We start from the raw sequence: 11,718 nt of genomic DNA, 5'->3' as shown, positions 1-11,718 counted from the left end.
ATGCATTAAGTTAGAAAAATCCTACATTACATGATAATTTTATCAGGATACAATTCCACTGAATCCGGATAATCAATAATATTTTAATTAACACCCATCTCTATGCAGATTTTGTCTTGAACGTTAGCAACAAAACAGTCTGAGTTCATAAATATTTATTATTTATTAATAACCACTTAAACCTCACGGACAACAAGCAAAAACATTGTTCAAACCCTGAAAACTGTATTTTTTTTATTCTGGCGGGATCCCAAAATCTACGGAATACATTCTGCAAACGATATAAGAAATATTTCTATTTGAGTGTTGTTCCACCTCTTGAACTGAAATAGAATATATGTGATACGGCCATACAGATGAATCAAAACATTAAAGCAACATTGTTTTTTGGGGGGGTTGAAGAAAACAAGTTAAAATAGGGAACTTTAATTAGCTTTCCTGTTGAAAACTGCTGAGTAAGCAAAAGAAAGCAGTTTACAGGTCAGAAAACCAAGACAAATAGCTAAGAGGCTAAAATGCTTGATAGTCGGGATGATCCCATGGTTTGGAATCATCACCACAAGCGAGACCTTTCACGTCATTTAATATATTGTTGATGTAAAATATGTATTAGTGCAGCTTTAAAGCTACTGGGGTTAAATAGCTGTGTCAATGAAACGTGCCCCATGCTTCTTTTTTTTTTTATCTCATCTGAAAATCCTAGTTGTATTGTAGATCCTTTATTTTATCCCTTCCAAAATATTTTAGATTGCCAAATAATTCACAGTAAGAATAGTGATACAAATGGAAAATTGCTCAAGCCTGTAACCCCCCCCCCCCCCCCCCCCCCCACCACCACCACCACTGTTATTTTCATGTTTGATTAGTGAATATAGTTGATACAGCAGCAAGCAGAGAGAAAGAGATGAGAGAGCTCAAGCATGCCGTAGCAGCTTTTTTTTTTTCTGTCACCAACTCGGTTTGACGTTTAGAAAAAGTTGCATGAAGGCACACACACACACACACACACGCACACACACACATTTCAAGCGATGGATCTGCACACAGTGCTGTGTACGTGTAAAAAGGCGAACATGCAAATGTGCACTTTTGCATTGCATGTTAGTCTTTGTACTCGCTGTGAATGCAAACCTCCCACATTAAAATAAAGTGCATGAGCACACAGGCTTTTGCTGACAAAGTGCACATGCAAATTGTACACATTCCCACCGAGGAGCAACATTTTTCTTCTTCAAGTCTGTGTGCTCCTTCCTGTCTGTGTCTCTTTCTGGCTTGAAGCAGGTGCTGAAATGAGACACTAAATAACTATTAGAGTTCGAGGAAGGGCGAGAGAGGGGGGAGGAGAATGAGAGAAAATGAGAGAGCACTTACCCAACAGTAGCAGGGAGGGAGGGAGGGAAAAGGAGCGAGAGGCTAGGGAGAGCAGAGGAGCTTATCGGGGATCTGCATTGCAAGTAGCTCTGAGAGCAGCAAGTGGCGGCTGTTTTTCAACCTGTTTTTGTTTTTTTCCCGAGGAGGCGGTGAACAAGAGGGAGGAGAAGAACCAGGCAGAGGAGCACAGATTTGGAAAAGTCTGAGCTGAGTCTCAAAAGAAAAAGACACCGAGAGAGGAGGGGAGCAAAGCCGGGAGGAACACAAGGCAGCAATGGATAGCAGAGTGGCTCGGCCTGACCCTGGGATGGCATGGATTCACACACAGCTGCTGGCTACGATCCAGCACACACACTAGGCTGCAAACACCAATGAGGTACTGTAACAGCAACAATAACTAACCAAGCATAGACGTTCATTCACCCTCAATGGTCGTTTTGCTCCCAGTTGGAGATTTGTTTTTGCTCCTGAGCGAAAGTTGAGCTGTTATTTGCCTGAGAGTGAAGGGTCTGCTTTGTGTGGTGCACTTGGGAGAAAAGCAGTGCTGTGCAGCTTGTCAGGTGCATCGCATGAAATGACAGCTCTGAACACAAAGGTATACTTCTTCAGCGTAGAATCCAGGAAACAACACAGGTATGAGACCTGTTATCAGGACTGGTTTGCCTTGACGTTGTTTTGTGTCAACTAACAACGGCAGCTGTTTAAATGTTAGTTTTTCAATAGGCCTATGTGTATGTGCATTGCAGTGGCGTACAGGATTGAATTGTGAAATCTGACATTTCATTTTTACTTTCCTGCAACACAAAAGTTAGAGGCAGCCAAATACCCAGCAGCAAGTAGACGCACATGTCCTGCCAGTGGGATTGTTGGCTTTACCATTCATGTATTCTCTTTGAACAAGTCACTGTTTGCATCGATAATGTTTCCAGCAGCTCCCTAGGCAGTGCCGAGTGAGGTGAGCCTTGAATGTGATGGTTACAGTGCAGCAGAGAGTTGTTGCGGAGCAGGGCAGGTAAGTGCATGTCTGGAGTATGTTGGATGAGGGGTTGTTAAAAAACTGTACATGGCTGAAACTTCTCTGTTCTCCTCCGTGGGATATTTTAGCATAAGACTCAAACACCCTCTCTGCCTGTAGCTTCAGGCGAAGACAGAACCTCGGGTTGGTTACGTGGATCTGTGTGTGTGTGTGTTCATGTGCATTTCCCAGAGTGCACAGGGGTTTAAGTTTTCTTTCACCCTGTCTCACTGTTTTGTTTATTAACTCATGGGGAGCCTCCATCTGGTCCGAGTCATTTACACGGCTTCACGAGGGATGAACAACAGCGCAGTAATGACATTCAGCAGCCAGGTCCTGATTTTTAATTCTAGGGGAAGCTTCTCCCTTCTTCTCAGTGTGACAGTTGTGACCGACATGTGAAACACATTACCACCTTCCAGACTTTTTCCCCGGCGTCTTCCAAACTACATCAGTGGGAGGGCGGGCTGAGGTGATGGCTGCCTGTTCTGTCTGCCGTCCCAATGACGAAGCGTATTGTCATGTGCATTGTCTGCTGCAGTTGTGTGGAGAGTCTGGAGGTACTTATTTTGGCTGGAGCGCAAATGGATAGCTGTGGGTGTTTTTTGGATTATCCGATTTACTACGGTATGTCTGGACTGGAATGCACCACACGTTGGGCAGACGTGTACCAGCACAAAGCATAAATCAGGACCTGTTTTACCGCACGTTATTTGCACTTGAGATTTTTCTTTTTCTGAATAGTCATCACATAGACCTTTTGCTGTGATTGAATGTCTAGCCTCTGACCGCTGTACATTTGATTTCCCTCTGCATGCCTGCTCATATCAGACACACAGATTTATAACTCAGCTCACCGCAGGGCCCCACCTTCCTCCCACTTCCTCCCTCCCCCCACAACTGTATGTCTGGAGAGCACCTGCCCCATCACCTGCCGCTCAGACAGGGGCTGCGTGTGTATGTGTGTGTACGTATATGTGTGGGGAAGCGTTCCAGGAGGCCACACCTCAACCTCCTTCTACCCCATACCTCCCTCACCTCGCCCAGCATTGCAAATGCTAACTGTGTTCCTTATGGTGTTTCCACCACACTCAGCTGCTAACCTAAAGGTGACTGTCTCTGCCTGTCGTTTTTCTTCAAACTAGGCTAAAATCATTAGGCATCAATGACTGAGAGCAACCTGCCCTTTAAACATCAGTGACACCAATATTTTGAGGAGGCCCTGTTGCTTTCCAGGCTTTTTTGGCTTGTGGCCTAAATGGCAGCGGCCTTAATAGCCCATAATAGCAGCCCTCGCTGCTGCACGTGGATAGTCGAGCTGCTTTGTTTGTCTCCTGCCTCGGTTTAGTGGTCAATTTCAGAGGAATGAGCTTGCTGAGTCATCCAGGGAATGTGGGAAAGTGTCTCCGTGGGTCAGAGGGTCTCATCTGGGGGTTTGAGCGCCTATGAAGTTGGACGTTGAACTTGTCCTTAAACCTGGACTATAAAAGAGACCACCTGAGTTGAACCCAGTGCATTCACTTAATACAAATACAGTAATGTGATGGCTTTGTCTTGAAAGAAAAAAATGTTTTTAAGACGAACAAAGAGCTGCAGTTCCCTGAAAGCACAAACCATAGTAGTGCACAAGCTCTGTCTTTTATTAGTTAATCTGCATGTCCGAGAATTTTTGGCCCGTGCACGAATGTTAAAACAGAAAGAAACTCGAGCCCAGAGGCAATGTGTGCTGAAACCGCCCCGACTGCGTTGCTGCACACCTGTCTAGCACTGTAGCCCTCGGGTTATTTCACAAGACGCTGTGGGTTTTGCATTTGTACTCACTCAAGATAATACTTTTCTGGTTTAGGAGGCGTTGCTTCTTCGCTAAAATGTTGTTGTTTTTTTGTGCCCCTTTGCTCTTCTGGGGAGAAAAAAAGACAAACAAGGTGTTGCTCTCAAGTGAAACTGCAGCAACTGTTTGTTTTTAGCTTCTTCAAGGTTGTTTAGCTCTCATTCAATTCATTGCTTTAATCCCAATGACACTGTTAAGGCTATAACAATAGTTAATAGCTTTAGCTCTGTGCTAAAGTAGAATCATTTCTGGATGGTCAGCTTGTTAGGTGTGTTCCACTTTTACCAGATCACATTTCAAAACAACAAGCTGGCTTGTCCATACCTGTCCAGACAATAAAAGCAAAAATGAGGGTGGGGGAGGGGGTGAGGAGAAACTGCTGGTGCTCAGGTGGGAAAAAAGTGGGACAGACAGCTAGAAAGCAGAGAGGAAGAGAGTGCAAGTAAACACAGGAGCAGATGAATGCAAGAGATGCATCAGCAATTTGTAGTAAAGTAGGTCAGCCTCTTGAGAGCTCAGTGGCAAATGATCAGATTGGGATCAAAGTGCACTGATTGACAGTTTGAGTACAGCAAACGCAGCAGCCTTCTTTTTAGTGAATTTAAACCAGAGAAATACAAACCTGGAATTAAACTACAGCAGATTCAAGAATGGCACATATTATTTTAATGTTAGACATTTATTCTCAAACTTCTAGTGCTGATATGATTGGTCGATCAACAGAAAATTAATCAAAAGTAACTTTGAGAAAGGATTAAAGATTACGGCTTGACTTTTTTGACTAACAAACAATCTAGGACTTTTAAAGGATAAGGTTGATCATGTTTTATATTTTCCTACTGTCAACAAGTTCCATAAAAAGACCTAAACCAACAATGCATTAGCCTCAATACCTTCCTACCCCAGTCCCTACCCCGTTTGTGGCTCTCACTCCAAGTCTATTGGTTTCTATTGAAAATGTAAATCTTTAAAAATCTGTCACAAGTTGAGTTTCACTTTCGATAAATGCTGAATAGTTCCCTTGAATTGCTGGGCACAGTAGTTTTTATCATCCTTAGCTAAAAAAAAAAGGAGTAAAGAGTGCATTTGTTGGGGACTATTTTCAGCAGCGGAGTAATACATTTGATACTCTATTGAGTATTAACTATTTACGGCTGCAGGAGGGTTTATTGGGGCTTGACTGAAAATAAACTGCAGTGTTTGTGTTCGTGATAATGAAGGAACATGTCATCCAGTGCAACAGTGTGGCTCGCTGAATAGTTTTCGGATAACAGTGGAGCTCTGTCGCCGAGGATTTGATTTTTGGTCCTTATATGGAAATGATTGAGCACAAGAAAACTACAGAGAATCGCTAGCCTTGCACTTTAAGTTTACCGTGTTTATCAACCTAAATTGCCAAAACATTACTTATTGCTCAGGATGTGCTGTTCAGATAAAAGAATGTTTGAAGACGTCACTCTGGGCTCTGGAATATTGTGATGCGAATTTTTTACTATTTTATAGACGAAGCAATTAATCAAAAACACATTTTTTAATCCACAGATTAATGGATTATGAACATAACCATTAGTTGCTGACCTTAAAGTGTAAGGATGGGGACCTTTTGTCACATTACTTACTGTAATCTGTTATTGGAGAAGTTAGCTATGAAACAACAAATGGTTGTTGAGTTATTTGTTAAACCACTTTTTTTTTGACGATCTGGCTTTTAAATTCACATACAATACTGTAAACTAATGTGTTTTTTCTAAGATGTGTTGTAGTAAATTTTATTTCTGTCCGTGTAACCTGACAAAACATCTTAAATCAGAACTCCTATTAATAGAATCTCATCGCATCCATCATCTGTCAGAAGGCACTGATTATGGGATTTTCTGGATTTACTGCGTGTTGGATCCCTGGCCCTCCATCGACTTGGTAGCTTTCCCGTCTTATGACAAAGAACCATAATTAGACCGGGTTATTTCCACAAGTTTGTCAATAGCCCCTTTGTGTCTTTACTATCCTGCCTGTATGTCTCCTGCATGTCCGCTTATCTGACTGCAGCTGTTATGGTGGCAGTAAAGCGGGGGTAGGAGAGGTTAAAGGTCCAAAAGTCTTGCCGTGTACGTGCGAGATGGTCGCCATTTTTCTAGGCTTTTAAATGAGAGATCGCTGTTTGACCGTTTCAGTGGGCAAGAATCCCACTGGGTGAGACAAGGTCAGGGAAGGCCTCTCTACATCTTGTCGCCTTCAATCAAAGACAAACTGCGTCTCAAACACACACTCACGTTCAGGTGTGCCTTGTGTGTGTGTCATAGCTTTGTGTGATTGTAAGCCAGGTTGTCAGTATGCATCTTCATAGTGTCTCGGAAGGTCGTGGGTAAGTTGCCTGAGGCTGTAGAGGCGGATTAGGAGGACCCGCACCATGTGTAAACATTTGGGTAACCCCCACCCCACCCGCCTCCTCTGTAGCCTCTGGGGTGCTCACCTGTCTCAGTGGGTGGAGGCCAAAAGAGCAACGAATACCAAGAAACTCCCTGACCTGAATTCACTCAACCATTCTCACACCATTCAGGCGTCTGATCTTCCCCAAAAAAAATGCAGCTTAGTGCATCAACTTGACATCTGGTGCGTTTTTTTCCAATTGGAATTCGAGTCTCGCTGAGGAGTTTGTTTTGATTGAGAGATTTAGATGAAGCCCATTAAAATACCAAGAAGACACATCGTGGCTTCCCATCCAAATATTTCAGGTGAACATTTGAAAAGTGCAAAGGCAAAAATTCAAATTCCGTGCATTGCCATCAGCTGGTTCGAGGCAAATCTCCTGTCAACTAACGATCATCTAATCTTAATGGGAGACACATGAGAGATACATTTTAACATTTGAGAATATGCAAAACCACATCATTCAATGACAAAAACTGCCTCAAACAAGCATAAAAACACATTGCACAACAAGTTCCCAGTTGCCCCTAATTGTTTTTACGTCAACACGTCTCAATTGGCATCAAACAAATTGTCTGGAGAACCGACACACAATAACAAGACACTAATAAGTTGACATTGCACAGTTGACACTTTTTGAATCATTTTAGTAATTCAAGTTGAAAATGCTCATCTTGTTGGCAAATTTCATCATTATCCCAGTATTGACAGAATATGTTACAAAAACACAGTGAGGGTGGTTTCCCCATAAGTGACGTTGAATGATGTCACGTCTTGTCTCGGCAGACGATGCTGGGCTCTTTAGTCTACTGCTTGGCAATTAGTGGTCTGATGTGACAGAGTTAAACTGCGATCTCACACACACACATGAGCTGGTCACACCACACTGTCAGGACACTCCAGTCTGTCTGACCAAACACACCAGACTTACGCTCGTGGAGAGAAAATGTGGGCGGGGGAAGTTTCCACAATCTGATCAGTGTTAGATAAAGCACTGTCTGCAGACATTACAAATGATCCTCTGATATGATTTTTAGTGACTTCCATGTGGGACCACAGCTCAAAGTGTCCTTTTATTTTAATAAAATGTCTCGTGAGGTTTGTTTCACTTCATACATTTTTAGCCTGATAGAACATTCATGTTAGCTGACACCAGATGTTGGGTAATTTTGTTTAGTTTTGCTCTAACTGATACGCAGGAGGTGACATATCTCCTCTGCTGCACAAGTTGCAAGGAGCAGTACACTTAACATCAAGATTGAAGACAAAGCAAACAAAGTTCTGATGGTCTTGCTCTGGAACCAAGTTACTTATTCTAAACATCACCACGCACACTACTGGAATAACTGCTTTGGCATTTGTTGTTGACTTCAGAGTGAGAGTTTTTAGGCTTGAAATCTGATCTGGGTTGCATCCGGGAGCAGCTGAAAAGTAAGTATAGGGAGGTTGGAAATGTCTTGAAACTCATACAGGTTTGGCCTCTTTCTTTTTTTTGTTGATGACATATCGCACAAGAGAGAAGGGACTCTTAACGGAGTCTCTGTCCTGGCAAACCCTCACATAATCTCACAAGCTTAGTTTGAGCCTGGTAAACATCCACTGAGAATCTGTGTTCCAGAAAGCAGGACCAACGTAACAAAAAGCACCCTCGTGAGATCTGAATCTCAGTTCATGTACAGTTAGTGCCAAGTTGTGACGTCTTGAGGGAGGAGACATCACAGGTTGGCTACGACTGACTCTGTTACCAAGCAAACAGTTTTATCTCCTGCATTGAGGCTGCAGTGAAACTTGTATTTACCGTTTGGCACGATTAAACAATAAGGCCGGTGACATTCAGTATTTTAGTTATGCCTTTCTCTGTCTCTCAATACTCTCTGACTTCACTACGCTTTTTGTGGCACTGAGCCACGAGGGTTTGTGTTTCCTACTGATGACATACATCTTTAAAAAGGTGGAGCAAATATTTAGTTTTATTTAAAAAAAAATAGTTTCAGCTGTAGATGAATACACATTTGGTCCTCTATTGAGTCTTAACAGCACCAGGGTGGGTGTCGAAATAACTTAAAATAGACTACAGTATGTTCATAGTTGGATCAATTATTTGTTGATTTCAATCTTCTTCATGAAATTTGTTGATAATTAGAAATGTATTATTTATTATTCTATTTATTAAAGCAGGCTGTACCGGGCCAATGCGAAAGCGGACCACACTGAACAGAACAGTAGATTGCTGTTTTAGATCAATGAGAATTTGTAGAGTCTCATGTATCGACCGTAAAACCCACATCCACACACAGAGTATTAGTCAACCTCTCTTATAGTCTTGCACAGCCAGACTACAGCACATTATCATCCTGCTATAGGGGGAAAAAGGGTGTAGCGACCGTGCCGTTGCAAAACGGTAACATGCATAAGGGAAAATTGGCCAATGTGTAGAAATGTCCTCCTTCACTCCAACAATGTATCCATTTGTTTTAACATTCTTATCTCCCCCCTTGGCAAACGTCAAACAAACTTTAAATATGCGATTAGACAGTTGGTTCTGTCGTGAAGCTGATTCAGCAATGGATTTGTTATGTGCTGCACTCCATTAAAGGATTATTCTCAGACCTTCAAGATGAAAAATGTCACAATTAGAAATGCGCCTCGTATGGCTGTTGGCATTAAAGGCATGCCAGAGTGCCATTCATTAACTGCTGTATGCAGACATGGCGTCTTAGAGCAGCCTAGTGAAATTACAGGGGGAAACACTGGCAGCAACGTCCATAACAGTCAAATAACACCCTGCTATGACAAGGGAAATTACACGTCTTTGGAATTGAGATTTTAATCGCGTGATATAATTGTATCACCGTGAGGAATGTGCAGTTTGTGTAATCGGATGCTTTCATGTTTTGATAAATGTGATGGCGAGGCTTATTGTCAGTTTTTGGGATCATTGAGGTTTCTTGATCAAATCAGCAGATAACTAATTTTCTTTAAAGAGTTTGTTGATTTATTATCACTTGGCTGTTGATGGAGGATTATGTGAACCTTCATTCATCAGGATACTAATAATAATTCATATTTAATCTGATATGACTGCAGATAGAGATTAATGTTTGGTTAATGCTGTACATCTACAGCCGGATTACAGTATAACCAGCCAGTTATCACATCCAGGACCCGATAAGATTGTGTCATTATGCAGCAGTGGTCTGCATGTGTGTGCATGTGGCTCAGTGGCTGCACTATATGAGTGGATCAGTATAAGGAGTTCCCACACTCTCTCAGGTGTCCTGTGCTCAGGGCAGCCTGGCCCAGGTTCACAAATAAAGGCTGCCTTTGTCTGCAGCAGGGAACAGGTAACCATTTGTACCTGCACTACTGTGTGTGTGTGTGTGTGTGTGTGTGTGTGTGTGTGTGTGTGCGTGTGCGTGTGCGTGTGAATACATGCAATCATATGTGTGTGAGTGTAGGAGAGAAACAGAGGGAGATAGGATTGACTGGGCTGCCTGCCGTTGCCTGAAAAGCAGGTGTGGCTTTTCAACAGCCTCATATTCACAGCATACAGCACAACACATGTGTGCTCAATAAAAAGGAAGGTGAACTATTATCTGTTATCTAGTCTGTGATTCTCCAGGCAAACAAACACCATTTTAAGCAAAGTTGCACATCCGGGAAAAGTGTTAATTCATGCTTTTATCCTCTTAAAGGCACAGTGTGCTGGATTTAGGGCAGTCTACGAGCAGACATGGAATATAATCTTCATAACTTTGTTTGCATTAGTGTCACTTGCAAATAAGAATTGTTGCATTTTTGTTAGCTTTTTTTAGCCCTTCCTATCTAGATAGGGAGTTAGTCGCACCGCCATGTTTCTACAGTAGCCCAGAACAGACACACCAAACACTGCCTCTAGATATATAGGGCCCTTCACGTTTTTTACGTTACCTGAAGGCCACCGTAGTGCTTTGATACGCTTGTTAAAATGCGGGAACTTGAGCCGCAGAGTCCAAAACCGTGATACCGCCAGCCGTTTGACTTCTGTTGCTCTTAAAGTAGTGTTATAATAAAATGAATTATAACACTCATATAAAATTCAGACAGACTCCTGCAATGAGTCCTTTTCCTGCATCTGGTGCTATGTTAATGTAAAAGTAGAAATCAAGGCAAATGGCGTTACCTCAGTTTTGTACTTGATGGCTTACATTACCACAGTCTTGGAAGGGGAAGAGTAAGCAGAATTCAATTGGTTGTAATCTACAACCAAACTGATAGATGCCACCAAATCCTACATACTGTACCTTTAAAGAGAGACTCCATGTTAATTCAGTCGCCAATTCTTACACTTGCATTCTTTCTTATAACCATCAGGGGGCAACTCCTTGGAAAAATAAGTCTGATTGTATAGAAGTCTTTGAGAAAATGACCCTACTTCAGTAATCATTGTACACATGACTTTATGGTCTCAATAGTTAGTTTCAAGTCTTCTTCAGCGTGATGTTCATCAGCTCAAGGCTTCAAAATGGCAGAACACAAGCCAATGAGTGCGTCCACTTCTTATATACAGTCTATGTGTAAATTACAAATGTAAAGTTTATGTGATACTACTTACTATAATGTAAAATACAGATATCTCATAAAGATTTACAGTGTGTCATAATGTTGAACACTAACTTACAAATAATCTCTCACAGAGAAAAAGAAAAAAATATTTTTTTGTTTAACATTTTTAAGCCAACATGGATGAGAAGTTTAAAGTGCTAAGAGAAATGGAAATGTGAACATCTTCCCATGTCAACTCAAGAACCTGTGATATGACAACAGCTCCCTCACGGCTGCTGAGTGAACTTGTGGAACTTGTGGTTTCCAAGGTCAAGAATGAACTTTCAATCTCTGCTGCACTCTATGGCAAAGCTAACTTATTACTAGGGGAAGACTATCCAGCCTACATTGTTCTCCAAAGTAAATCCACCGGCTTAAGACATATGACCTCTGAACAAATAGACAAAGAAAGAAGTACACAGTTAACAATTGACGTTCAGACAAGAAATCATCTCTGAAAGTAGTTACTCTGGCTTTGGGCTAAAGGCCA

Source organism: Anarhichas minor, unplaced genomic scaffold, assembly GCF_050575085.1.
Source record: "Anarhichas minor isolate MPS153535 unplaced genomic scaffold, ASM5057508v1 ptg000003l, whole genome shotgun sequence".
Taxonomy (NCBI): domain Eukaryota; kingdom Metazoa; phylum Chordata; class Actinopteri; order Perciformes; family Anarhichadidae; genus Anarhichas; species Anarhichas minor.
Note: the sequence above shows the minus strand (reverse complement) of the source record.